This window comes from Myotis myotis, unplaced genomic scaffold (genome assembly GCF_014108235.1).
Source record: "Myotis myotis isolate mMyoMyo1 unplaced genomic scaffold, mMyoMyo1.p scaffold_m19_p_4, whole genome shotgun sequence".
In the NCBI taxonomy this organism is placed as follows: Eukaryota; Metazoa; Chordata; class Mammalia; order Chiroptera; family Vespertilionidae; genus Myotis; species Myotis myotis.
In genome coordinates this window covers 43,650,760-43,674,564 of record NW_023416346.1, presented here as the reverse complement: position 1 = coordinate 43,674,564, position 23,805 = coordinate 43,650,760, and positions in this window count along the sequence as shown.

Sequence of the window (23,805 nt, the reverse complement as noted above, 5' to 3'; positions counted from 1 at the left end):
AGCCCTGGACCAGACGGCTTCATAGGGGAGTTTTTATCAAACATTCAAAGAAGAAATAAAAGCTATCTTCCTCAGACTATTCAAAAAAATTCAAGGGAAAGGAACACTTCCAAGCTCTTTCTAGGAAGCCAGCATTACCCTAATCCAAAAACCAGATAAAGACAATACAAATAAAGAGAATTACAGGCCAATAACCCCCATGAACATAGATGCCAAAATTCTCAACAAAATTCTAGCAAATCAAATTCAGCATTACATTAGAAAGATCATACACCATGACCAAGTAGAATTTATTCCAGGGATGCAAAGATGGTAGAATATCTGCAAATCAATAAACGTGATACACCATATAAACAAACTGAGAGATAGAAACCATATAATCATATCCATTGATTCAGAAAAAGCATTTGACAAAATCCAACACCTTTCTTGATAAAAACTCTCAGCAAGATGGGAATAGAAGGATCATACCTCAACATAATAAAAGCCATATATGACAAACCCACAGCCAACATCATACTCAATGGGGAAAAACTAAAACCATATTTCCTAAGAACAGGAACAAGACAGGGATTCCCACTTTCACCACTCCTGTTTGACATAGTACTAGAAGTACTAGCCATAGCGATCAGACAAGAAGAAGAAATAAAAGGCATCCAAATTGGAAAAGAAGGAGTAAAATTGTCCTTATTCACAGATGACATGATATTATACATAGAAAACCCCAAAGACTCCATCAAAAAACTACTGAACTTAATAAATGAATTCAGCAATGTAGAAGGATACAAAATTAACACCCAGAAGTCTATGGCTTTTCTATACACCAATAATGAACTCACATAAAGAGAAACTAAAAAAGGAATACCATTTACCATTGCAAAAAAAAAAAATTAAGATACCTAGGAATTAATTTAACCAAGGAGATAAAGGACCTGTACTCAGGAAATTTCAGGATGCTGAAAAAAGAGATAGAAGAAGACATGAACAAATGAAAGAATATACCATGTTCATAGATTGGTAGAATCAACATCATTGAAATGACAATACTACTCAAAGCAATTTATAAATTCAATGCAATCGCATTAAAATACCAACAGCATACTTCAAAGACCTAGAACAAATTCTCCAAAAATTCATCTGGAATAAAAAAGACCCCGAATAGCTGCAGAAAACTTGAGAAAGAAGAACAATGCTGGAGAGATAACAATACCAGATATCAAGCTATACTCTAAAGCCACTGTTCTCAAAGCTGCCTGGTAATAGCAGAAGAACAGATATATATATACCAGTGGAACAGAACAGAGAATCTAGATATCAACACAAGCCATTATGCTCAATTAATATTAGATAAAGGAGGCAAGAGCATACAATGGAATCAAGACAGTCTCTTCAATAAATGGTGTTGGGGAACGTGGACAGATACTTGCAAAAAAATGAAACTAGACCACCAATTTACACCTTACACAAAAATAAACTCAAAATAGGTAAAAATCTTAAACGTAAGATGGGAAAGCATAAAAATCTTAGAAGAAGTCATAGGCACCAAAATAGGAGACATTTATTGTAGTGATATCTTAACCAATACAGCTCCTAGGGCAATGGAACTAAGGAGAAAATAAACAAATGTGACTACATCAAAATAAAAAGCTTCTGTACAGCAAAAGAAACCATCAACAAAACAACAAGAAAGCCCACTACATGGGAGAACATATTTGCCAATGTTATCTCCAATAAGGGCTTAATCTCCAATATTTACAGGGAACTGATATAACTTAACAAAATAAAGATAACAATCCAATCTAAAAATGGGCAAAGGACCTAAATGATGGACATTTTCCAAAAGAGGACATACAGAAACCCAAGAGACACATGAAAACACTAGAGGCCCAGTGCATGAAATTTATGCATGGTTGTGTGTGTGTGTGTGTGTGTGTGTGTGTGTGTGTGTGTGTGTCCCTCAGCCCAGCCTGCACCCTCTCCAATCTGGGACCCCTCGAGGGATGTCCAACTGCCAGTTTAGTCCCTCTCACAATCCAGGGCTACAGGCTCCCAACTGCTCACCTGACTGCTTGCCTGACTGCCCCTAACTGCTTCTGCCTGCCAGCCTGATAACCCCCTAATCACTCCTCTGCCAGCCTGATTGACACCTAACTGCTCCCCTGCCAGCCCGATTGCCCCTAACTGCCCTCCCCTGCTGGCCTGGTCACTACTAACTGCCCTCCCCTGCAGGACTGGTCACCCACAACTGCCCTCCCCTGCAGGCCATCTTGTGTCCACACGGGGGTGGCCACCTTGTGTGTTGGAGTGATGGTCAATTTGCATATTACTTCTTTATTAGATAGGATACTCAAAGTCACTAATCATCTGAAAGATGCAAATCAAAATAACAATGAGGTACCATCTCACACCTGTCAGAATGGCTATCATCAACAAATCAACAAATGACAAGTGCTGGAGACGATGCAGAGAAAAAGAAACCCTCATGCAGTGCTGGTGGGAATGCAGACTGGTGCAGCCATTGTGGAAGACAGTATGGAGTTTCCTCAAAAAGTTAAAAATGGAACTCCCATTTGACCCAGTAATACCACTTCCAGGAATAGATCCCCCAAAAACAGAAACACCAAATTTTGGGTTGATTTACTTTGCATTTTGTGAGTTCCTAAGGTGACAGTTGGCATATTTGACTTAAGATCTCTTGTCTTTTACAATATAGGTACTTAGTGTCCTAATATCCCTATAATTAGCGCTTAGCATTATGCTACCAGATGTGAGCTCTTAAAATATTTCATTCATTTAAAAAATACATTGTAATTTATTTTTTAAATTTTATTTTATTGTTTAAAGTATTACAATTAGTAATACATATGTCTCCTTTTTCCCTCCATTGACCATCCTCTGGCCAGCCCTACCCCCTACACATACCCTCAACCCCAACCCCCCAATGTCTTGCTTCCATTGGTTATGCTTATATGCATCCATACAAGCCCTTCAGTTGATCTCTTGCCTCCTCCTCCAATCCTCCCCAGCCTTCCCGCTGTAGTTTGACAGTCTGTTTGATGCTCCTTTGCCTCTCAATCTATTTTTGATCATCATTTTATAATGTTCTTTATATTCCACAAAAGAGTGAGATCATGTGGTATTTATCTTTCATTGACTGACTTATTTCACTTAGCATAATGCTCTCCAGTTCCAACTGTGCTGTTTCAAATGGTAAGAATTCCTTCTTTTTTACGACAGCATAGTATTCCATTGTGTAGATGTATCATGGATTTCTAATCCATTCATCTGCTGAGGGGCATTTAGGTTATTTCCAAATCTTAGCTATTGTAAATTGTGCTGTGAACAGAGGGGTGCATATATCCTTTCTGATTGGTGTTTAATTTTTGAGGAAGTCATATTGTTTTCCACAGTGGCTGCACCAGTCTATATTCACACTAGCAGTGCACAAGGGATATTTTTTCTCTGTATCCTTTCCACACTTGTCATTTGTTGATTTGTTGATGATAGCCATTCTGATAGGTGTGAGATTGTACTTCATTGTTATTTTGATTTGCATCTCTCAGATGATTAGTGACTTTGAGTATGTTTTCATATGCCTCTTGGCTTTCTATATGTCCTCTTTTGAGAAGTGTCTATTTAGGTCCTTTGCCCATTTCCTGATTGGATTGTTTATGTTCTTTTTGTTAAGTTATATGAGTTCCCTGTAGATTTTGGAGATTAAACCTTTATAGGAAATAACATTGTCAAATATGTTCTCCTATGCAGTGGGTTTTCTTGTTGTTTTGTTGATGGTTTCTTTTACTGTGCAGAAGATTTTATTTTGATATAGTCCCATTTGATTATTTTCTCCTTAGTTTCCATTTCCCTAGGAGCTGTATCGGCAAATATATTGTTATAACATATGTCTGCTATTTTGCTGCCTATGGATTCTTCTAATATTTTTGTGGTTTCCCATCTTAAATTTAAGTCCTTTATCCATTTTTAGTTTATTTTTGTGTATTGTGTAAGTGGTGGTCTGGTTTCATTTTTTTGCAAGTATCTGTCCACGTTCCCCAACACCATTTATTGAAGAGACTGTCTTGACTCCATTGTATGCTCTTGCCTCCTTTATCGAATATTAATTGTGCATAATGGCTTGTGTCGATATCTGGATTCTCTGTTCTGTTCCACTGGTATGAATATATCTGTAGTTATGGCTTAAAACATCTACATTTAATGTGACAATGTGGTATCATTACGTTTGAGTCCATTACCTTGCTGTTTTGCTCTGTATTTGTCTATTTCTTTTTTTTTCTGATTTCTTTTGGATTCCTTGACTATTTTTAACTATTCCATCTTACACTTTTTAAATTTAGTAAATATATCTCTTTATAATGTTATTCTAGTGATTGATACAGGATTTATAACATACATCCTTAAACTTAACACAGTCTACTATCAGGTAATGTTATGTCACTTTGTGTGTTATAGTACATGAACTTTATAATTGCACATTTCCATTTCTCCCCTCCTGATCTTTGTATTATTGAGTGAGATTCGAACCTGTGCCCTTTTGGTATGTGGACCAACATTCTGTCCACTTAGTAACACTGGCCAAGGCTTCGCCTTCATTTTTTAAAGTTATTTTCACTGGGTATGGAAATATAGGTTGTGGGTTTTTTTTTCTTTTGGTACTTTAAAGATGTCTTTTCTGCTGACTTTTGTTTTTGAATTCTTTATTGTTTAAAGTATTACATATGTCTCTTTTTTTACCTGCTATCATTTTGCTTTCATAGTTTTCAATGAAAATTCTGCTGCCATCTTATCTTTGTCCCACTGTCAATAAGGTGGCAATTTTTCTCTGTCTTCTTTGTCTTATTCTCTGTTTATCTCTGACTTAAGTAATTTGAATCAGATGTGTTGGTGTAGTTTTGTTCATGTCTCTTGTGCTTGAGATTCATTGAGCTTTTTGGATCTGAGGGCATATAGTTTTCACCAAATTTGGAACACTTTTGTTTATTATTTCTTCAAATATGTTTTCAGTGTACCCCTTTTTCTGCTTATTTAGAGACTCTATGTGTATATTTGACTGCTTGATATGATCTTACAGCTCACTGATACTCTGTTCTTTATTTTATTCTCATTTCTCTAGCTGTTTCATTTAACATACTTGGTATTGCTATGCTTTGAAGTTCACTAATATTTTTTTCTACAATATCTAATTTCCCATTAATCTCATCCAGTGTATTATTAATCTCAGACATGGTAATTTTCATCTCTAGAAGTTCAATTTGTGTTCCTAGCTTCATTTTCCAAGTGTCTAAAATTTCGAACATATAGAATATAGTTATAGTAGCTATTTTAATTAACTGTGGTAATTCTAATATCTGTGTCAATTCTGCTTCAGTTTTTATTGATTTTATCATTTTGGATTAAATTTTCCTATTTCCTTATATGAGTATTAATTTTTTATTGGATGCCAGGAATTGTAATATTTTCCCTTATTGGGTGGTTTATAATTTTGTGTTTCTATTAATCTTGAGATTTGTTTTGAGATGCAGTTAAGTTACTTGAAAATGGATTGATCCTTTTGGATCCTGCTGTTAAGATTTGTTAGGTAGGATCAGAGAAGTGTTCAGTCTAGGAATTGTTATTTCTACTACTCAATTGAAATCCTTATGTTTACTCCATTCAGTGGCTTATAAATCTTGAGCCTAGCCAGTACGAAGAGGCACTATTCCCAGCCTATATGAGTGTAAGCACTGTTAATGTTAATACCTTCGAATGTTTTATTTCCTCAGCCTTGAGTTATTTCTTTGTATACAAGTGCTGATCTGAATTTATCTGAATACTCAAAAGGGAGCCCTCCACAAATTTCTATAGTTCTCTCTACATACAGCTCTTTCTTCCCCATTACTCTTTCCTATAAATTGTAGTGCTCTTGGTCTCCTTGGATTCTCAGTCCCATCACATCAACACAGAGAGTCTACTTAGCTCTGCCTCAGTTGTGCTTCTCTGCACTATGACCTGAAAGTTCTCTCCAAGAAGTAATCTATGATAATAATAGGAGTTGATTCCATTGTCTTAGGGATCACTGAGTTCATTTTCTGGTGTTCAGTGTCTTGCAAACTATTATTTCATCAATTTCATGCATTATTTTATTGTTTTCTGTGGCAGTTTCAATTTGTTCCCTGTTTCTCCATCTTGTCCAGAAGCGGAGCATTTTCTCCTATTTTAAACTTTAAGTACACACTATTCCTGGGGAAAGGGTACCCCTGAGAAGAGCTATAATTACTTAGTCATTATTTAAAACCTAAAACCCTGATCCACCCAAACAGAGCACCAGAACAACCCTATGAAAACTATAGAAGGAGGCAGCCACTGTTGCTTGATATGGTGGTAATTTGTAGCTGCTACAACATTACCCTGTTTCTGTGCTTCTGTATGTAGGTCATTTATCCATGATATTGTTCACTTATTTGGAAGATCCTTTTTGTTCTGGGAGTGCAGCAGGCCTAATCTAGATAGAGAAACATTATAATGATAACTAGAACACTCCGCATGTGTCTAGGTTTATACATATTTGATATATCAGTTCATATATTTTTAAAAAGCATTCATACTCATTCACATTGTATTTTATCCTTGAGTGTCTGTAAGGCATTAGAAGATTAGATATTTTCATCTTCATTCACAGAGAGGTTAAATGATCTGCCTGATCACATCATGAGCTAGTGTCAGAACAATGACAGGCACTCAAACTGCCCAACTCACTGACTAGGATTCTGTCCCCACATTCTATGACTATTTAATGGGCTATAAATATAGGATTGGTGTATCTGGTCTGTGTCAGGGAGGGCTCTCCCTATTAAGTACAAAGTTGAGTATAGTAGAGACTAAGAGAGTCCCTATAGCAGCAATTCCACAAAAGTGAAGGAGAGCCATCCTCTCATAATATATTTTGATATAATGCAAAATTTCAGGCCCCAGCTAGATGTGAAAACTTGTGTTCCTCACTCTTGCCATCATTATTCATGTGAAGTGACCATACTTATATGTCATAGGTATATTGTGATGACAGAAACTCCTTTAGTACTGGCATACAGATGGTCTTTCCTGTTGCTCTTAACTTTCCCTGCTTTATATAGCTGCTACTAGGACTGTCACTCTACTTTGGTAATGAACTAAAATGAGTTTTTAATCATTGCAGTTATCTGTCATTTTCAGCAAAGACCTTGTGTACTCAGCCTTGTCTTCTGTCTTTCCCAGGAATCCTATTTAACTCCTTGAGCCCAAAGGTTCCATTCCTCATTGCCCTGCCCCTAAGGTTCTGCCAGCTGTCACATCAAGAATCTGAAGATGGCCATAGGGTTTGCTGACTTATGTCTGTTTTGATGGATAGCTGTTCTCACCTGGCTGATCCAAGTCACATGCTTCCTGACCTGAACCAATAGGAAGTCTGACAGGATTATCTTAGAACCTCTCCTTGCCCTATGTTTTCATCCTTTCTGATGCACTTCTCTATTTATCTTACTCAAAAGAGAGATGATGCAATAAAATGTCTAAATATCTTGCTGGTATCCTGAAAATGTCCAGCTGCCAAAGAAATATAAATGTGAAAAAAATTCTTAAGAGAAAGTAGGAAATTATTTATGGAAGTAGATTCCAAAAAAGTGAATCACTAAAGAAAAAAATGTATTGGAAGATTATCCTAAGAAGAATTTGATATTAATAACCACCCAAGGTTACTGAGTATGGAATAAAAGAGATTTGAGAAAGGGACTTCACAGGAGTCTGTGCTGGTTAATGGTGCTTTGAAGAATGATATCTGAATGATTTTAGTGGAGTGCCAAGTCTGAGAATATGTACATATGACTCATCCATACATTTGTGTTTTTTTTAATGTATCCTTACCTAAAATTACTGTAAAGTAAGACAATATAATTTGATTTATACAAAGATAAGGATGAAGTGATTTTTATCATTACATACTAACCAAAAGTTTCTGAAGCAATGAGTTTGTTTTTTATTAAACACAGAAAGTAGGAATCTCTACTGAAGGGATTGCAAGTTTCTAAAAATGTAACACTACAAACCAGGTTACAACTTCAAGGTTTCACAAACTATTTCTCACACTCCTTCACCTTGATTTTCACAGCTATAAGTTTATGGCTCTATTTGGTTATTTTTCTCATCTGGAAAGACATTCATGGAAATATTACAATAATTTTTAAAAGGAGTAATATATTAGAATCACCTATGGAATCTTTAAGACATAAGAGACTAGAGTCCTACCTCAACTCTGCATCATCCAAATACCTGGGAATAGGGCTTATTTTACAGCAATGCATGATTAAGATATGCATCCCTGTTAAAAAATGTTTAGATTAATGGATATCTGGAAAATTAGATAATTTGGCTTTTAATGCTTTCCTATTGCTACTGTAAAAAATTACCACAAATTTAGTAATTTGAAACAGCACAAATTACTGTATTATAGCTCTAGATGTCAGAAGTCCAAAAAGGGTCTCACTAAGCTAAAATCAAGGTGTGCACAGGGCTGTATTCATTTCTAGAGGTTCTATAATAGAAACCCTTCTCTTGCCTTTTCCAACCTCTAGAGGTTGCCTGCATTCCTTTGCTTGTGCCCCCCTTCAATCCTCAAAGTCAGCAATGGTTTCTCAAGTCTTTCACACAAGCCATCTTTCTGACTCTAACTCTTTGCTTCCCTCTTCACCATTTAAGGATCCTTGTGATTGCATTGGGCTCACTCATATAATTAAAGAAACCTCTTTAAGGTCATCTGATTAGCAACCTTATTCCTTCCGCAAGCATAATCCCTCCTTGCCATATAACAGAATATTTACAAGTTCTGGAGATTAGGGCATGGACAACTATGGGGGACCATTATTCTCCCTATCACAGAATTTATCTTTTTCAATCACTTCATTTGACAGATGAGACAAAAGAGACACAAATAAATAAAAAGACTTTGCCAGTTAGTGGTATTAAGGTCCTCAAGGTTACCCTTTTCTTTATGTCACCCCTGAAATCTAATAACCAAATTCTGTCAAATTGGTACATGTAACTCTAAACCAGTTAACACTGTCCTCCTCTGTAATTTAGGCCCACTTTGCCAACCATACCCTTGACTTACATCTGGTGTTTCACAGGTACATGCAGATGTTCAAGTTATGCTGCCCTTTCTAGCATCCAATTAAAAGCAACTAGAATATAACAGCTAATCTAAGTCAAGCCACTAGCAAAGTCCCAGTGGGAGTTGAAATGAATCCTCTTTGTTGCATGCTTAAGTTTGCATCCTATAGGATTCCTTTGCTTGCTGAGGTTAGAGAGTCTGAAAGGAAGTTCTGCCCACTATCCCCAAAGCATTACCTAGCCCCTACCAGGTTACAACTTGTTTTGCTCTGGCAGATGCTGTCACTGTCCCACAGGGAGAATCCCACTCCTATTTCTTCATCCCAATCACACGTTAATCATGACTCCAAGATGAAAATCTAGAATTGATTCAATTTCTACTTTTATAACATTGAAATTGTATCCCTGTCTTTGATTTCTCTCTTCAGCTTTCTCGCTCCTTTTTGTTTAGCCAACTTTCAACCTGCCAATTTTCTTCCAGGCCAGAACACTGCCTTACCCAAATATATGCTCATTTAATAACCATTGAATGAATTAATGAATGTATGAATGCATGTATGGATAGATGGTCTATCGAAATAGCCTAACATTTGGTTCCTGTCTCCAGTCTCTCTTCCTTCAAATACACCTTTTGCACTTCTGCTCAACAGATCCTCTTTAAAACAAGATTCAAACTTAGTCCTTTCCTAGCTTTAAGTTGGCTACAAAATTAAGTCCACATTTCTTAGATTGACATTCAAGACCACTCAAAATTAACCTCCTACCAAGCTGTCCAGCTTTGTCTCCTACTGTAGTAGCTCTTCTCTAATATTCACACCCCTATCTCCCCATTCTGGAGTGACAGCTTATGCTCTTTAATCTCTGACTGCAACCTGTTCTTTATTCCCTGATGCTTCACACTTACGTTTTTCAAAATTTGGAATGCATGTCTGTCCCTTCCAGTCTCCATGACAAAATACCCAAGCTTTCTTCAAGTTTCAGCATTTGACCTATTTTCTCCATGAATTCCTCCTAAAGCACTCTGCAGACTCCTCTCCATTCTATAGGTCTTACTAATTTTGTATCCTCCACAGGGATTTGTACTAAGTACAGACTAATCTATGTTTATTAAAAAATTGCTGACTTTATGATAGAGTAGTACTTACATTGTTGATGATTTCTGAATCATAAAAAGTTTGGTTTTTGGCCTTATATTACTCTGATAGAAAATAATATTTAATGTTAGAAATAATTTTTTTCCAAAAGAAAGAAACTTTCATTCAACCACTGGTTAACCAGAAATCCAATTAATCAAAAGATTCATTCCTTGCTCTCAATTATACACACTAATGGAGGGAAGCAGTGAGGCAGATCATCTAACACAATAGATAATCAAAAATTCTGCCCATTGCTTACAGGCTCTCCCCCCCCACCACCACCACATATTCCTCCTTTTTCTGGCCACTTCACTACAACCCTTGGCCTCTAGCAGACTCATTATCCTGATTCTGCTTGGCTTGGCTATAGAAAAAAAGTTTGAATTCTCTGCACATACATTCATTTATCTGACTTGTACTGGCTACCTCCTATCTCCCAGCCACTCAGCAAGGCACTAGATGGAAGAAGATAGAGACAAATCATATGTAGTTCCTGTTTGGAGATTATTCATAATTTTTAAATAAAAGGAGTTTTCCATCTAGTTCAGCACTGATTTTTTTTCAGTCCTAACACACCAAGGGATGTGACACATTCTCATCAATTGCAATAGCATACAAAACCATAGAGACATGAAATAATCATGATATACTAAAGTATAGATCGCAAGGTTAAGCTTGCTCTATAATCTGGATAGTGTACTTAGGGGAAATGAATGTGGAATGCATGGGAGGGGGAGGAGTAAAAAAACAACACTGAAAGTCTGGTTGAGGCCAGATTTCTAAACCCAGCCAAGACATTTGGACTGAATCCTAGAGGCAACAGTGAACTGGCAAAGGAAATGACATTGCATAATGGCAGGGGTGACTGAAGAGTCATGGGAAGGATCTAGCAGCCCTGGGTTAAACATTTGAACCACAGAATAAATAATCCACAGAGAGAAACTAATTCTGAGCATTTAAAGGTATAATTCCCGTTTTAACACATTTTTTGGAACTTGTACTGCCTAAGGATTTAGATGTGATCTCTACTAAACAAACAACAAACAAGTGCCTAGCACAGTGCCTTTCATGTGATAGGCATTTAGTAAATGACCATTAAATTCAATAGAATGAGAGATGAGACTTGATAAGAAAGAAAGTATAGTAAGCAACCAGCAGGGCTGAGCAATAAAAGGTCCATTGAGTGACTTTATCTTCCTGGTGCTTATAAGTAAAGTTAAATCCTATATTCAGAAGTTGAAAGAAAAGCATATTCAAAATCCCCTGCATAAAATTCTCAAGTGGGCTCCCTGCTACAATCAGGATTAAGTCCAACCTCATTAGTTAGGGCTAAAAAGCTTTCTATGATTTGGCCCCCATGCTACCTTGGCTACCTACTCTCCTAATATTCCCTAACACAATCATCTATTATAACTAAATGGTCCCCCAAACTCCCACTAAAGAAATGTCAGATTGTCTGACCATAGACAGGCTTTGTAATCTGGATAGTCTTGATTTTTCTCTCAGGAATGCTGGGTGGTTTCCTATGATGATCAACTATTACAGTAGTTTTTAAAAATACGAACTGAGAATCACAGTGTCTAGTGTGATTGTGGTTAGGTCTCAGAAGTAGGCCAACACTTGGATCCATTCTTAAATAAACAACTTGGTTTGTCCATTTCTAATCAATGCGTAATGTCTCAATGCCAAAGGCAAAGCTTGCGTTATTCTTTAAATACCAAAGGATGAAATTACAAATGGGCAGAGCCCTTAGTATACCTGCTACAGCATGCATATATGATAAGAATCAATTTTAATGATTTTGTGTTTGTGCTTACCCCTTGGAAGACAATCATGCAGAAGGATGCCTGAACTGGAAATTAGTCTGCAGTTATTTTAAGGATTTAGAATGTACCCATTAATTTGTAATGTTCCAAGTAATGATTTTAGGTTATATCTATGGTCTTTCAAAGTAGCCCATAACAACAAGTCAACTCATCACACTGTAAGTTAAATTTTAAGATTGCTATAATACTTTTTAAATGAACATGTGAGGGTCCTTATGGATCTGATTAAATTTAGAATTTAGCTTTAAATCCTAGCTCAAGAAATCATCTCGCTCTCTCTGTTTCGAGAGAGAGAGAGAGAGAGAGAAAGAGAGAGAGAGAGAGAGAGAGAGAGAGAGACTCCAAAAAATGTATACACATTTTGAATAATTATAAAGTCAGTAGTGATGGGTTAACACTGAAAAGAAAGGAACATCTATTGACCTATCAGCTGTTAAAGTGTTTATACATTTTGGGGGGTCACCCTGTGTATATATGCCCCTCATAGACCTAGCCTTTTCCCAGGATAATCAGCAACCCCTGAGGCAGCAGAAGACAATAGCCAGGATCTGACTAATGGTCACATGGTTTGGACCTCTGCCATGCTAAAGATAACATTTTGACCTAAGTTATATTCTTGCCACACACACCAAAAAAGGTAACTATGGGAAGTGATAGAGGTGTAAACTCACCCTATTTATAGTAATAATTTTGCAATTTCTACATGTATGAAATCATCACATTGTATATCTTAAACTTAGAGTGTTATATCTTAATTATATTTTAATAAAGCTGAAATAAATAAACACATGAAAACAGAAGTCCCAAATTTTTACCATGTCTATGAGGTTCTGAGTGATCTTCCCTAAGCTCTAGGATTCCTGTGCTCAAAGCTTAGAGAGCAGGGCTCAGTTGCTGTAGAATACCTAGGACCTGGAGCATAGACAGCCAGATCAACAATATAAGGTAGATTATCTGTGAAAGTACCAATAATAGATGCTGGCAGGAGGCATCATGAGCAAATGGTCAGAGTGATCATTGTTATAAGGTACCTAATACCTTTAGGGGCTTAGAAATCAATGAAAAATATCCATTTATGATAAGAGATCACGTTTTATTATCCCCCTACTGGTTGCTTCTGTTCAGCCTTCATTGCTGGATCCTCTTCTCCTAGACTCTTAATGTTATAGTGTCCTAAAGCTCAATCCTAGGCACAATTCTCTAATCTATCTACACTCCCTTGGTAATCAATATATTGAAGATTCTCAAATTTATATTTCCTAAACCACTACCTGACATTTGTATTTGCATATTTAATAGGCATTTCAAACTTAAAATGTCCAAAAACAACTAACAATTCATCTTATTTTCTTCTCTCCCTCACCTTCCAAATTATTTACTAGTCTTCCCTATTTTGGAAAGCAGTATTACCAAATATACACAATCGCCATTCCAAAATCTAGGAGTTATTCCTGATCCACTCCTCCTTTCACCCCCAATCCCAGCATCCAGCCCATGAACAAGTCCTATTGAATAATTTCTCTGATCTCAATCATACCACTCTCCTCTTAGCCTCTATGCTTCATTCCAAGTGTCCTTCTTTCTGTCTTTAAAAAGACCAACCTGTCTTAGAACATTTGCATCAGTTGTTCTTTTCACAAATGCCCTCCTTCCTGATTTTCACATTTCTGTCTTCTTTCTGTCATTCAATTCTAAGTGCTAAAGTCACCATTTCAGAAAAGCTTTCTCTAGACTTCCAGTCATTCTTCCATTACCGTCTTTTAATTCACTGCATAGCACTTACTATTATCTGATATTTTCTTACATATGTATTTTTTATGTGTTCATTTATAATCTCTATCCATCTAGAACATACACCCCATGACAGTGGGAGCATGATTTTACTTGTTCCACGTTATATTTCTGGTGTCTATTACAATGCTTAGCACATAAGAGGCACTAAAAATTGTTGAATGGATAAATAAATATACAAAATTCTTAGGATAAAGGATTTTCACAAAAGCAATACTTTATCATACAAAACAGGGAAGATGGAATGGAAAATTTGTTGGAAAAGTAAGAACAAATAAAAGAAAGGAGCATAAATCAAGGCACCATGACAAGTTGTTAGGACTTACAGAGGACTATAAGAACTTTTTCCTTTATAACATCCCTTCTTTGTTTCTCCATTATTTGAGGTAAGAGCCTTAAAGAGCCCTGGCCCTGTGGACTTGTCTTTGAGTTCAACAAGCAATGTGTGGGCAGGTAAGACTGTTTCATTCCCTACTCATTTTCCTTGTGGAACAGAAGAATCCCAAGAGATTACTCTGGTGATAATGGTTACTGAGAAGCAAAGAAAACAGATAAAAAGCCCGTGTGCTGAGGCATAAAAAGAAGAGGAAAGCACCAGGACTCAAGATTTGAGCAGTGGCCTTGGGAGGAATTATTCTCACACAAAACTAAAAGAATGGGACAGCTGGTTGAGGCAAGCAGAAGGTCAGTATGAGGATCAACCAGAAGTAGGAAGACAGTACTTAACACTGGTAGATAGATGGGACATAGCATTAAACAGCAAGAAAATTCTTGTTTGGTAGCAATTAGCAGAGAAAACACAATGGTCTAAGAGGGATAAAGAAAAATCAAGGCTGGAACCTAGGCACAAAAGATTCAAGACCATGTGTCTAACGCAGAAACCCAGTTATAAGGACTGGGGACTACAAACAGGTTTTTGTCATAAGAACAAAAGAAAATCTGAATTGTTAAACTGATAGACGAGGTTAAATCATGATCAAATATAATGCCTAGGATGCTGAGCTACTGCCCTAGGACATCTCAGAATCCCACAATTTCAGAAAGGACTGACCCCAGAGTCTACAGCTAGGCTGAACTTGCAGGTGATTAAAAAAAACCCTCAGTTGTGAGGATGGGAGAGCTCTGGGGACAGAGGTCCTGAAAGGTCATTATTGACTGTGATGCAAGACACATCCCTGTGGCTAAGACTTTTTTGGATGGTTTAAATAGCCCAACATGAGTGTGAGATTCATTAATGGCTGAAGACTCCTAATTATGTTGGTGAGAGGCCACCAGGAATCAGACCTTAATTACTCCTAACCACCTGCTCTCCCACAAGTCCAGCCAAAACTGAAGACTCTCCTTGGATTCTCTTGATTGTCCTGCAGGTTTGTAGAATTCAATATCCAATTTCAGACATCGACAAAAGATAAACTGCTCCCAGACAGGTAGGGTGTTCATCTCCAAAGGTTTGGAAGTATGAGCTCAGTCCTCCGGTCTGTGCAGCTAAAGTCCAAAACGTTACTACTTTCTTAGCAATATTTCTAAGTACACACTTGTTATAAATTGAACAGTTTCTCCACACCTAGCAGAGTATTGAAATGTGTGCAGCCAAGAAATAAGTTAAGAATTTAATAGAGTTTTATGTTCTCTCAGTTTGGAGGTGGCATGTGGAAGCTTGCTAAGCCAATTTAATTTCCCTTGTATAGTCAGTAATTGCATTTATTATTAGACAAAGGCGTGATTATTTTATTTAGCATTAGCAATGTTTGATAAAGGTAATAAAGTTTAGTCAAGCAATAGGAACCTTAGATGTCAAATACATTGTAGACAACATGCCACTTTGTTTTTATAAGTGTATTTTGAAGATTTCAAACAGCTATTATATTAAACTGGCACCTAATCAAAAGGGCCTTGTTCTGCCAAGAAGTGTCAGGTTACTTAGATTCTGGAACTACAAACACTCTTTCTGCCTGCCCAAGGCTTTTCTACATTGAAAGTACTAAAAGGTCCAAGAGTCACTTAAATACCTCCACAGGGAAAGCATATTCCTCCCAAGAGATTGGAGTTGATATAAGTTATCTACATTTGGTTTGATTAGAAATTTCACAAGTAGTTGGCATTTATTGTCTCCAATAAGCTGAATATGGCTTACATTATATATCTCCTTCAAAAGTCAGCTCAAGCTTGACTTCCTCTGCAAAGTCCAATCTCAGGTAGATTAAGGCAGGCTTTCCTGAACTCTCATGGCACCTTCATGGCATACATCAATATAGCAGTTCTCACATAGTACTACATTCATTTGCTAACCTCTATGTTGTCTTATAAGATCATGAGATTCTTGAGGGCAAGGGGACATTTTTATCCATCTACTGGTATGAATCACCAGAATCTAGCACAGTACCTGGCACATAGAGGTGACCCATAAATATTGCTTGAATTTTAAATGAAATAAAGTGTTACCAAAGCACAGGCTTAACATAATTTGTTTGATTCCAGCATTTCCCACCCATTTATTTGTTTGAAGATGGCATTTAAATGATGCTGCTCTACATTAATACAGTTCTATTGATCTCCTGTCCTCTGCTTCATAGTGTGGAGAATAAAAGATGTGGAATCCACCCTCCCAGGGTTTATAATCTTGTTGGGGAAAGAACTTAGATAATCCTGAAATAGCCCATTGGCATTTGTACTTGTTTGGTTCAAAGATTAAAGAGAGGATGGAGTAATAGTAGCACTGAGGGAGTAGGATTGGAACTGAAACTTGAAAAATCAGTTTGGCAACAATAAACAAAAGATAACAGGCTGAAGACAAAGCATAAGCAAAGAAAGGCCAAAAAATTTGGAATAAATGTAGCATGCAATGCTAGAAAATGAGGAATTTTTTGATAGGCAACAGACAGGTATTAATGGTTTTGGAGAAAAACATAAAAATGAATGAAGGATCCTGAAGGACAATGACAAAATTGCATCAATAAACATGTGGCTTTATGAGGAAAAACTGAGAATGGGGTCCTAGAGGAATATATTCTGTATCTCCATATACTATGATAGGTTCTACAAGAGAGTGACTTTTTTTCACCTTTCCAGTGTTCTGCATGAGAAATGTTCACTAATGCCCTTATACCAGGTAGGCTTCTTTTGCAAGGCCTAACAATAAAGTCTCTCCTAGGATACAGAGTGATTGAAAGGTTCTTGTGTTTCTAATGGAGCAGAAGGGACAGTCCAAGCATCACTGCCCCTTGCACATCTCAATGCTGTGAGATCATTAGACTGAAATCTCACAATAGTTGGGGCACTCTGATATTGTCCACAGCTGTATCAACAGCACTTAGCACAGTGACTGACACAAACTAGGCACTCAAGCACATTAGGTCAGTGTGCCTAGTTGAAAGAAAGAATACTGTAGAACATAGCATAGTCAATTATGCAAAATAAACATTGGCCTTACCTATTTAACTTTTGTGATATCTAGTGCATTGATTTGACACATCTAGCTGAACATGAGTGCTAGGTACAGGTAATAAAAACAGAATGAGATACCCTCTCTGACCCAAAGGGGCATAGTGTCATGGGGTGGATAGGGCACATGTGCATACACACTTATGGACTAATGAAGAAATCCCCCTTTTCATAGTTTCCGCATGCAATAGCTATAGAACCATGGTCTGAAAGTCTCAGAGCATATTGTAATTATTTCGTTATGTATAGTTGGGGGGATAAGTGAAAGACATCATCGTCATTTTATAAACAAGGAACAAACATTAAAAATAGTCAGAAAATTAGAAATCATCTAGATCTTACATGCAAAGAGGAGACCTGAGTAAGACTGTCAAAAATGTGTACATCCCAAGAGGCTGGGTACAAGAATAGAAGTACATTGATAATGATAATATCAGATGATGATACATTCAAAAGTATGTTCAAGTAGCTGTAACATGTCTCTCTCAATGAACAGATAGAGAAACATTGCCCCAGGCGCAAGGTTCAGAGGGCCTGTGCATAGGACTACTAATAGTCAGATTAAGGCCACACTTAAAAAGAGAGGTAACCAAGACTTTTGGGCAATGAAAAGCCCTTCTTTAATGAGAACAGCCAGGCACATTCATTTGACAAGTGTTTTTTAAGCACATATTATATGCCAGGCTCCATTTAAGTCTAAGGATATACAATCCATAAGATATAGTCCTTTCTCTAGAGGAACTTGTGAACCAGTGAGACAAAAAATTAAATGTACAATGGCCTTTATCAGAACCAATACTCAGCATCATTGAAATACAATTTATTGGTATCTACTATAGATAAACATTTGCACATGTTCACGTGTGTGTGTGTGTGTGTGTGTGTGTGTGTGTGTGTGTGTGCGTGTGCGTGTGTGTGGTCACATTTTGTTTATCCATTTGTCTGTAAAAGGACATTTAGGTTTTCCCACATCTTGTCTATTATGAATAGTGCTACAATAAACATGGGAGTGAAAATATCTCTTAGGCCCTGACCGGTTTGGCTCAGTGGATAGAGCATCAGCCTGCGGACTGAAGGGTCCCAGGTTCGATTCTGGTCAAGGGCATGTGCCTTGGTTGCGAGCATATCCCCAGTGAGAGGTGTGCAGGAGGCAGCTGATCGATGTTTCTTTCTCATCGATATTTCTAACTCTCTATTCCTCTCCCTTTCTCTCTGTAAAAAAATCAATAAAATAAATTTTTTTTTAAAAAAAGAAAATAGCTCTTAGGCATTCTATTTTCATTTCCTTTGGATATACACTGAGTGGCCAGATTATTATGACCACCTGACGTTTGTAGGCAAATTAGCTATAATTTTATGCTTAAGTTGCTAGAGGGCCAGACCATTATAAATAGGGAAGCAGGTTGTTTACCACAATAGTAGAAGTGATTTTTTTCTGAAGATATGGGTAAACAATGCGATTTAACAGCCTTTGAACGTGGGATATATATAGTATATCCAGAAGTGAGATTGATGGATCATATGGTAGTTCTATTTTTTATTTTTTGAGAAATATCCATACTGTTTTTCATAATTGTTGTACCAATTTTTTTCCCACCAGTAGTACATCAAGGTTCCATTTTCTCCACATTGTCACCAACACTTATCTCTTCTCTTTGAAAAAATTTATTTACTTTTAAAAAAAGAAGGGAAAGAAAGACAGAGAATTTGTTGTTCAAGTTATTTATGCATTCATTGGTTGATTTTTGCATGTGCCCTCGCCAGATATCAAACCTGCAACCTTGGTGTATTGGTACTCAAACCACCTGAGCTACCCAGCCAGGGCCTTATTTTCTTTTTAATAATATCCATGCTAATGGGTATGATGTGATATCTAATTGTAGTTTTGGTTTGCATTTTTCTCCTAATTAGTGCCATTAAGCATCTTTTTATGTATCTGTTGGCCATTTGTATGTTTTGTTTTGCTTTGTTTTTAAGATATATCTACTCAGTTCCTTTGTCCATTTTTTAATCAGCTTGGTGTGTGTTTTTATTTTATTTTATTGTTTGTGTGTTTTTTTGTTTGTTTTTGTTTTGATTTGTTGGGTTTGTTTGCTTGTTTGTTTTTATGCTATCGAGTTGTTTGAGCTCCTTATATATTTTGGATATTAGTCCCTTATCAGCTATATGGTTTGCAAATATTTCTCCCATTACATAGACTGCCTTTTCACTCTTTTTATTGTTTCCTTTGCTGTGCAGAAGCCTTTTAGTTTGAGGAAATACTATTCATCTATTTTTGCTTTTGCTGCTTGTGCTTTTGGGGTCATGACAAAAAGAATCATTGCCAAGACTGATGTCAAGATGTTTTTTACCTATTTTCTTCAAGCACTTTTCTAATTTCAGGCCTTGCATTTAAGTCTTTAATTCATTTTGCACGGATTTTTTTTTTATTTGGTGCACGATAAGGGACTAATTTTATTATTCTGCATGTGGATATTCAGTTTTCCCATCACCATTTATTGAAGAGACTATCCGTTTCTCCATTGTGTGTCCTTGGAACCCTTATGAAAGATCAGTTGACTGTAAATGTGTGCATTTCTGGGCTTACTGTTCTATTCCATTGGTCTATATGCCTGTTTTTATGCCAGTGTCATACTGCTTTGATTACTTTTATGCTAAATGAAATAAACCAGACAAAGCAAAACAAATATTGTATGCTATCACTTACATGTGGAATCTAAAATAGTCAAACTCATAGAAGCCAATGGTAGATGGCGGTTGCCAGAGACAGGAGGAAGGGAAAATTAAAATGTTGGTCAAAGGGTATAAAGTTTCAGTTATGCAAGATAAATGAGTTCTAGAGATCTAATGTAGAGCAATGTGACTATAGTTAACAATAATGTATTGTATACTTGAAATTTGCTAAGAAGGTATATCTGAAGTATTCTCACAAAAAACATAAATAAATGGTAACTATGTGACATGATGGATATAATACCTTGCATGTGTTGACCATTTTACAATTTATACATGTATCAAAATATCACGTTGTATACCTTAAATATATACATTGCTATTTATCAGTTATGTCTCAATAAAGCTGGAAAAATAAAGCTTAAAAACTAAAAATTTTAGAACATATGACTGTAAACATTCAGATATATAGTCTGAACTCAAGAGATTACTATGAAATGTGGTCATCAGCCCACAACTCAGTTTCAGTCATAGAAATGGATAACACAAGGAGAGGTTGTACGGATAGAACAGAATTGGGTTAAATATTGAATTCTGGAGAACAACAACATTTAAAGGACAGATCAGAAGAAGATCAGAAAGACAGAAAAGAACTGGATATAAAAGGAGAGAAAGAGAGAAATTAAGAAAGAAAAATTTATCAACATTCTGATATATAGACAAGTATTATAAGACAAGTATTGAAAGTACCAATTGGAGTTTTTAATAACAAAGCCTGGTGATTTCAGTGAGAACATTTGGGGTGGGAAGTAGACAGAATAATGTACCCATGTCCTAATCTTTGGAGTCTGTGAATATGCTAGGTTACATAACAAAGGGAATTTTGCAGATGTAAGTAAATTCAGTGACACTGGATGGGAAGGTTATCCAGGATTATTTTAGGTGAGAGCAATGTAATCCCAATGACAATTTTTTAAAATGACTTTTTAAACAGAAGGGTTTGTAAAAGTGAAGAATTTTTCCTGGCTGTAGTCAGAAGGCCATGTGACTATGTAAGAGATAACCAAAGAAATAAGACCAACATTGCAAGCTTTGAAGATGGAGGAAGGGGAACTATAAACCAAGGAACATGGGCAACCTCTGGAAACCAGAAAAGGCAAGAGAATGAATTCTTTTCTAGAGCTCCTGTCCACACCTTAATTTTAACCCAGTGAGATGATGTCTGACATCTATGGAACTATAACACAACAAATGTTGTTTTAAGCCACTAAATTTGTGGTAATTTTTTACAGAAGCCATAGGAAACTGATATAGAGAGAGGGGACAGTAGTCAGGACAAAAGCCAGATTAACAATGGGATGAACAGTGATTGGGAGAATTAAAAATAGAGATGATGAACAAAGACAGTTTGTTTAAAAACTTTGATTTTTTAAGTGGAAAGGGAGCATTAACAAGAAAAGCATGACATACGCTGAAGCAATATCTTCGCCGATACAGCTCCAAGGGCAATGGAAACTAAAGAGAAACAAATGTGACTACATTAAAATAAAAAGCTTCTGTACAGCAAAAGGAACCATCAACAAAACAACAAGAAAGCCCACTGCATGAAAGAACATATTTGCCAATGTTATCTCCGATAAGGGTTTACTTTCCAACATTTACTGGAAACTCATACAACTTAACAAAAGGAAGATATACAATCCCATCAAAAAAAAAAATGGGCAATGGACCTAAATGGATACTTTTCAAAAGAGGACATAAGGAAGGCCAAGAGACATATGAAAACATGCTCAAAGTCACCAATCATCCCAGAGATGCAAATCAAAATGACAATGCGGTACCAACTCACTCCTGTCAGAATGGCTATCATCAACAAATCAACAAATGACAAGTGCTGGTGAGGATGTGGAGAAAAAGGAACCCTCCTGCACTGCTGGTGGGAATGCAGACTGGTGCAGCCACTATGGAAGACAGTATGGAGTTCCCTCAAAAAACTAAAAATGGAACTGCCATTTGACCCAGTGATTCCCACTTCTAGGAATATATCCCAAGAAACTAAAACACCAATCAGAAAGGATATATGGATCCCTATGTTCATAGCAGCACAATTCACCATAGCTAAGATTTGGAAACAGCCTAAGTGCCCATCAGCAGATGAGTGGATTAGAAAACTGTGGTACATCTACACGATGGAATACTAGGCTGCGGTAAAAAAAAAAAGAAGGAATTCTTAACATTTGCAACAGCATGGATGGAACTGGAGAGCATTATGCTAAGTGAAATAAGCCAGTCAGAGAAAGATAAATATCACATGATCTCACTCAATTGTGGAATATAATGAACAACATAAACTGATGAACAAAAATAGATCCAGAGATAGAGAAGCATCAATCAAACTGTTAAACCTCAGAGGAAAGGTAGGGGAAGGTGGGGATAATGGGGCAAGATCAACCAAAGGACTTGTATGCATGTATATAAGCCTAACCAATGGACACAGACACCAGGGAGATGAGGACATGAGTGGGGGGTGGGGGGGACACTGGGAGGATAAGGACACATATGTAATACCTTAATCAATAAAGAAAAAAATAAAATACAACTGATTTAAAAGAAAAGCATGGAGTTTTGAGGGAGGAATTATGTGACTGTTTTTAATGTGCGGAATATATGATCCTTATAATGGTGATACCATTGTAATTGGCTAATTATTAATAATAGGAAAGGAGCAAAGGGAAGGTTAGACATTATAGGCATGTCTCCTGCAAAACATTGGGGGAAGAGGAATGGACAGTGGGAAGATATACATTTGCTCAGTAAAGGTGTCGACCACACTTGGGGACAGAGGTCATTGACCAGAATGGGCATGGCTACTGCAAGTATGTGGAAATTTGAGCTACTTAATCCTCTGAAAAAAGGAGTTTGCTCTGTTTTGCTCTTTTGTGCTTTTGAGACCCTTGGTACTCTTGTTGCTTGGGGTGTGCTCCTCTTGCATTGGCCTACAAGGCTCATGAGGACCCCACACACAATGGACTAATGGACTGCAACTAGCCTGATACTGAACTGGAGCAGGCTCCAAGATGGAAAGGAAACTCTGGACACTGGCTTTGCTTCTAGTTTTACTGAAATCCCAGCTTCATCTAGTATATGACTGGACTAAGAGAAATGGTACTTTGGAAGTGTGTTTTTATTTGTTTTACTTTTTATCCAATCTCAGAGATATCCCTGCTTTGCTTTCACCTGACTCCCTAATCTATCACCAATGGATTTCACATAACCCCCTTACTCCTCCTTTGATTGTAATGTATAAAATAAGATACAAAACTGCCATTTTCTGGAGCACTTTCTCAATTTATTGAGATTTTTATTCTTCGCAATTTTCATCAGTTTGGCTAAAATGAACAAAACTATTCTTAAGGGTCTGGATGTTTCTTACATTGATATTCAGAATCATACAGAGATCTCCTGAAGTTTCAATTTCCTCAGCTGTGACATATTAAATGTAATAATGCATTGAATTCCAGCCTAGAACATAGGAAATGATCAATACAATATGGCCATTATTATCATAAAGTTATTAAACCTCCCATACCCTGTATAGCTAGAGTTTAGAAGTGTAGGATATCTAGTAAGACAAACCTAGGCTTGAGTTTCAGTTTTGCCACTTACTTGCTAAGTGGCTAAATACTACACAGGTAATCTGGCTTCACATTCTGTACCCTTTCCACTATGCAACACTATCTATAATGTGTTTCCATTGTACAATAATTATACAATGATTCCCACATGGGGCTGATTATTTAATC